Here is a 6,105-nt window from a genome sequence, read left to right on the forward strand (position 1 = left end):
TAGTCTAGTCTATAGTCTAGTCTATAGTCTAGTCTATTAGTCTAGTCTATAGTCTTAGTCTATAGTCTAGTCTATAGTCTAGTCTATAGTCTAGTCTATAGTCTAGTCTATAGTCTAGTCTATAGTCTAGTCTATAGTCTAGTCTATAGTCTAGTCTATAGTCTAAGGTCTATAGTCTAGTCTATAGTCTAGTCTATAGTCTAGTCTATAGTCAGTCTATAGTCTAGCTCTATAGGTCTAGTCTATAGTCTAGTCTATAGTCTAGGTCTATAGTCTAGTCTATTAGTCTAAGTCTATAGTCTAGTCTATTAGTCTAGTCTCTAGTCTAGTCTATAGTCTAGTCTATAGTCTAGTCTATAGTCTAGTCTATAGTCTAGTCTATAGTCTAGTTCTATAGTCTAGTCTATAGTCTAGTCTATAGGTCTTAGTCTATAGTCTAGTCTATAGTCTAGTCTATCGTCTAGTCTTCTATAGTCTAGTCTATAGTCTAGTCTATAGTCTAGTCTATAGTCTAGTCTATAGTCTAGTCTATAGTCTAGTCTATAGTCCTAGTCTATAGTCTAGTCTATAGTCTAGTCTATAGTCTAGTCTATAGTCTAGTCTATAGTCTAGTCTATAGTCTAGTCTATAGTCTAGTCTATAGTCTAGTCTATAGTCTAGTCTATAGTCTAGTCTATAGTCTAGTCTATAGTCTAGTCTATAGTCTAGTCTATAGTCTAGTCTATAGTCTAGTCTATAGTCTAGTCTATAGTCTAGTCTATAGTCTAGTCTATAGTCTAGTCTATAGTCTAGTCTATAGTCTAGTCTATAGTCTAGTCTATAGTCTAGTCTATAGTCTAGTCTATAGTCTAGTCTATAGTCTAGTCTATAGTCTAGTCTATAGTCTAGTCTATAGTCTAATTATAGTCTAGTCTATAGTCTAGTCTATAGTCTAGTCTATAGTCTAGTCTATAGTCTAGTCTATAGTCTAGTCTATAGTCTAGTCTATAGTCTAGTCTATAGTCTATAGTCTAGTCTATAGTCTAGTCTATAGTCTAGTCTATAGTCTAGTCTATAGTCTAGTCTATAGTCTAGTCTATAGTCTAGTCTATAGTCTAGTCTATAGTCTAGTCTATAGTCTAGTCTATAGTCTAGTCTATAGTCTAGTCTATAGTCTAGTCTATAGTCTAGTCTATAGTCTAGTCTATAGTCTAGTCTATAGTCTAGTCTATAGTCTAGTCTATAGTCTAGTCTATAGTCTAGTCTATAGTCTAGTCTATAGTCTAGTCTATAGTAGTCTATAGTCTAGTCTATAGTCTAGTCTATAGTCTAGTCTATAGTCTAGTCTATAGTCTAGTCTATAGTCTAGTCTATAGTCTAGTCTATAGTCTAGTCTATAGTCTATCTATAGTCTAGTCTATAGTCTAGTCTATAGTCTAGTCTATAGTCTAGTCTATAGTCTAGTCTATAGTCTAGTCTATAGTCTAGTCTATAGTCTAGTCTATAGTCTAGTCTATAGTCTAGTCTATAGTCTAGTCTATAGTCTAGTCTATAGTCTAGTCTATAGTCTAGTCTATAGTCTAGTCTATAGTCTAGTCTATAGTCTAGTCTATAGTCTAGTCTATAGTCTAGTCTATAGTCTAGTCTATAGTCTAGTCTATAGTCTAGTCTATAGTCTAGTCTATAGTCTAGTCTATAGTCTAGTCTATAGTCTAGTCTATAGTCTAGTCTATAGTCTAGTCTATAGTCTAGTCTATAGTCTAGTCTATAGTCTAGTCTAGTCTAGTCTATAGTCTAGTCTATAGTCTAGTCTATAGTCTAGTCTATAGTCTAGTCTATAGTCTAGTCTATAGTCTAGTCTATAGTCTAGTCTATAGTCTAGTCTATAGTCTAGTCTATAGTCTAGTCTATAGTCTAGTCTATAGTCTAGTCTATAGTCTAGTCTATAGTCTAGTCTATAGTCTAGTCTATAGTCTAGTCTATAGTCTAGTCTATAGTCTAGTCTATAGTCTAGTCTATAGTCTAGTCTATAGTCTAGTCTATAGTCTAGTCTATAGTCTAGTCTATAGTCTAGTCTATAGTCTAGTCTAGTCTAGTCTATAGTCTAGTCTATAGTCTAGTCTATAGTCTAGTCTATAGTCTAGTCTATAGTCTAGTCTATAGTCTAGTCTATAGTCTAGTCTATAGTCTAGTCTATAGTCTAGTCTATAGTCTAGTCTATAGTCTAGTCTATAGTCTAGTCTATAGTCTAGTCTATAGTCTAGTCTATAGTCTAGTCTATAGTCTAGTCTATAGTCTAGTCTATAGTCTAGTCTATAGTCTAGTCTAGTCTAGTCTATAGTCTAGTCTATAGTCTAGTCTATAGTCTAGTCTATAGTCTAGTCTATAGTCTAGTCTATAGTCTAGTCTATAGTCTAGTCTATAGTCTAGTCTATAGTCTAGTCTATAGTCTAGTCTATAGTCTAGTCTATAGTCTAGTCTATAGTCTAGTCTATAGTCTAGTCTATAGTCTAGTCTATAGTTTCTAGTCTAGTCTAAGTCTACTCAGTATAGTCTAGTCCAGCGGTTCCCACCGATTTTTACTTCGCGGACCCCTTGAAGAACTTATTATTATTTCGCGGACCCCCATACATATTTTGATATTCTATTGTTCTAAATAATTGTCCATCGCGAAAATTGACCTAGTCATTAATCCCTAGGTCTAATAAATGTAGAGATGTCATATCTATAAAATATTCCCGTACATTGAGAATATATAATATTTCAGATAGGTTTTCAATTGCATGTTTTGAAGATAGAATGACTTCTTTGTTGATATGTTAAACATGATGTTTCATTTTATGATCGTGAGATCTTTCATGTTCATTTTTCTTCAAGGTAGCGAAAATATCAATATCAAATATTGTCACATGTGCTTAAGGAGTCACGTTTCAAAAATTTGTTGCGATTGCAAAGGGTGAACTGAGTAAGTGAGCTAAGTTTTCGGGAAAATAATATAAGAAAGTTGGACTTCTTCTATGTTGTTGCGGAATGCGTTATCCGCATAATATATGATTTGAACTCTTTGTTAAAGTACTGTGAATTTGGAACTTTAATTTGAATTTTAAAATACCAACGAATTATTTTACTTCATGGTTTTTGGCTACATATTTACGCGAAACGCTATGGATTTTCTGATGTTAATTTAATAATATGTATTGGTCGACAAAATCAAGTTAAAATCTGTGTATCACGTCGGATTGGAATATTTATAAAGAGATGCATAAAGAGTCACCTCTGTTTTCAAAATATATAATTTAGTCCTTTCAAACAAGAACACTTTTGCTTACAATTTGATAAACTTAAATCTATAATAAGCTTGTCTTTGAATTGAAACTTTATACTCCGGAATTAATTTAATTGTAAGGCAGAGTATTATTTGTCTGAAATAAAAACCATTATTTCAGTACATATACAAGAAATAAAAATTACAAATCACGCAATACTTTACTTTATAAAAGTTATACAATAAATTTGTACGGCCTAGCTTCTTCCTGATAAACAACCGAAAAAATAAAATCCAAAAGTCACCAAAAAATTTAGGATTATTGCACAAAAATTGGAGATATTTGTACATACATATAAAAGAATATGTTTATTCATGTTTTTTTCGTTCGTCTTCGCGGACCCCCTAGGATTTTACTACGGACCACTAGGGTCCGCGGACCCCCATTTGGGAACCGTTGGTCTAGTCTATAGTAGTCTATAGTCTAGTCTATAGTCTAGTCTATAGTCTAGTCTAGTAGTCTAGTCTAGTCTATAGTCTAGTCTAGTCTATAGTCTAGTCTAGTCTATAGTCTAGTCTATAGTCTAGTCTATAGTCTAGTCTATAGTCTAGTCTATAGTCTTCTCTAGTCTAGTCTCTAGTCTAGTCTATAGTCTAGTCTATAGTCTAGTCTATAGTTTAGTCTATAGTCTAGTCTGTAGTCTAGTCTATAGTCTAGTCTATAGTCTAAACACTATTTATATAATATATGGAAGGGCGACTTAAATTATATAAAGTGATTACACTCACCCTTTTAAAATTTCGCCGTATTTTGTTAGATTTTTACAAATGAAATTTTTTATAATAAACGTCCGAACCGAGTAACCGTTTTAAATGCATTATTTACAACACGGGCAACTCTACCATTCAGTAACAGTTCACTGAAAACAACAACACTTGTTGCTATTAAATTTGTAAACAAACATTGCATTAAAGAAAATACCAAACACAGCTTAATATAAAAAACGGCAACAACAACATAAACATTTGTTACTCTGCTTTTACTATTGAAATTTCGTTTTTATTTTCTTTTGCTCTTTTTTATATGCAAAAAACAACAACAAAAGCATTTAAATTTACTTTACCATTGCAGGCAACAACAACACATAGGTACTCTTATGGAAACAGAAAAAGCAACAACAACAACTAAGCACCGTTTAAAACAAAAACAATACCAAAAGGGAATAAGTTTTGCATATACACACTTTAATTTGGCACTTTAATTTTTATTGCACAGAATTATTTGATTAAAATATAATTTTAACACTTATTTGTTTACAATTTTTTGTAGGTGTTTTATTAAATAACTTTAATGTGTTTAATTTCGTATAAACTTTATAAGATTTACTGCACTTTTATTATAATTACAATTAAATTAAAAACGGACGGCAATTTTTTACGTCTGATTTTAGTAGCGGCCGCGTGTGAACTAAATTATTTAGTCTGAAAGGCAGAGTTGCCAGTGAAAGGAGAATGTTAAAAAAAGGATTTTGTTAAGGGGGATAATTAAAAGTTTTTTCCTTAATTGTGGAGTTAAGGTGTAAATAAATATTCAGAAACAGGTGAAGACGATGCAAATAAAAAAATTATTTTAATGAAAGAAAGAAATAATAAATTGTTTAATATAGTAATAAATTTAATCAGTTCTTAACTAAACAGATAAAGTTATATACTTTTAGGACTGGTAAAAAGCAGCCTACTCTAGGGAGCAAAACTGTTTTAAATACAAGCAGACCGTCCATTATTAAACTAAAATAATTGTTATTTTTCCTAATTGCTAAATTATTTTGTTGTCAAATTAAACTGCACAAATTAAAATATTTAAAATGTATTGTAATAATGATAATGATTATGATAGAAATTATATTGAATACAAAATGTTATTGATAATAATAATTATCAACAACATATAATGATAATAATTTTCATAATTATGTTACTGATGCTACAATATATAGAGTTGATAAAATTATTTCATGTGGTTTTTAAATACAAAAAATTATTATCGTTATTTTTATTATTGTGGTCATTATTGAATAATACAATAGAATTTGTAGCAAAAAAAAAAAGAACAATTGACAAAAGATAACTATGAAATACATATTAATTTATAATTACAACAAAATAATAATTGTTAACAATTTAATTGCAAAAAAAAATATATTAGAGAAAAAATGTTGAAAACAACAAAAAATTTCAATAATTTAAAGCAAATAATTTAAGAGTATTTAATGTGTTTAAATGTAAATTAAACTAATTATTTAAATTATTATTAAAATCAATGTTTATTTAACCCACAAAACAAATTTAACTACAATTAATTGTGCATTAATGTCAAATAAACAGGACCAAGAGCAAAGTAATAAATTTATGGATTTATTTAAATATTAGAAATTTAAGAAGAAAACATAAGTAATCGAGACTGTAGTCTAAACTATACACCAAACTATAGTCCAAACTATAGTCAAGACAAAAGTCCAAACTATAGTCAAGAGCATAGTCAAAACTATAGCCAAGACTATAGTCCAAACTATTGTCAAGGATATAGTCTAAACTATAGTCCAAACTATAGCCAACACTATAGTCCAAACTATAATCAAGACAATAGTCCAAACTATAGTCAAGACTATAGTTCCAACTATAGCCAAGACAATAGTCCAAACTAAAGTCAAGAATATAGTCAGGACTATAATTCAAACTAAAGTCAAGACTATAGTCCAAATCTTAGTCAGTACTATACTCCCAACTATAATTAAATTAAGGACAATAGTCCAAAGTAAAGTCAAGATTATAGTCCCAAGTATCGCCAAGACTATACTCTA

The sequence above is a fragment of the Lucilia sericata genome, unplaced genomic scaffold (assembly GCF_015586225.1).
Source record: "Lucilia sericata isolate MDLA Ls3-8-SP2 unplaced genomic scaffold, ASM1558622v1 Contig000542F_arrow, whole genome shotgun sequence".
Lineage (NCBI taxonomy): Eukaryota > Metazoa > Arthropoda > Insecta > Diptera > Calliphoridae > Lucilia > Lucilia sericata.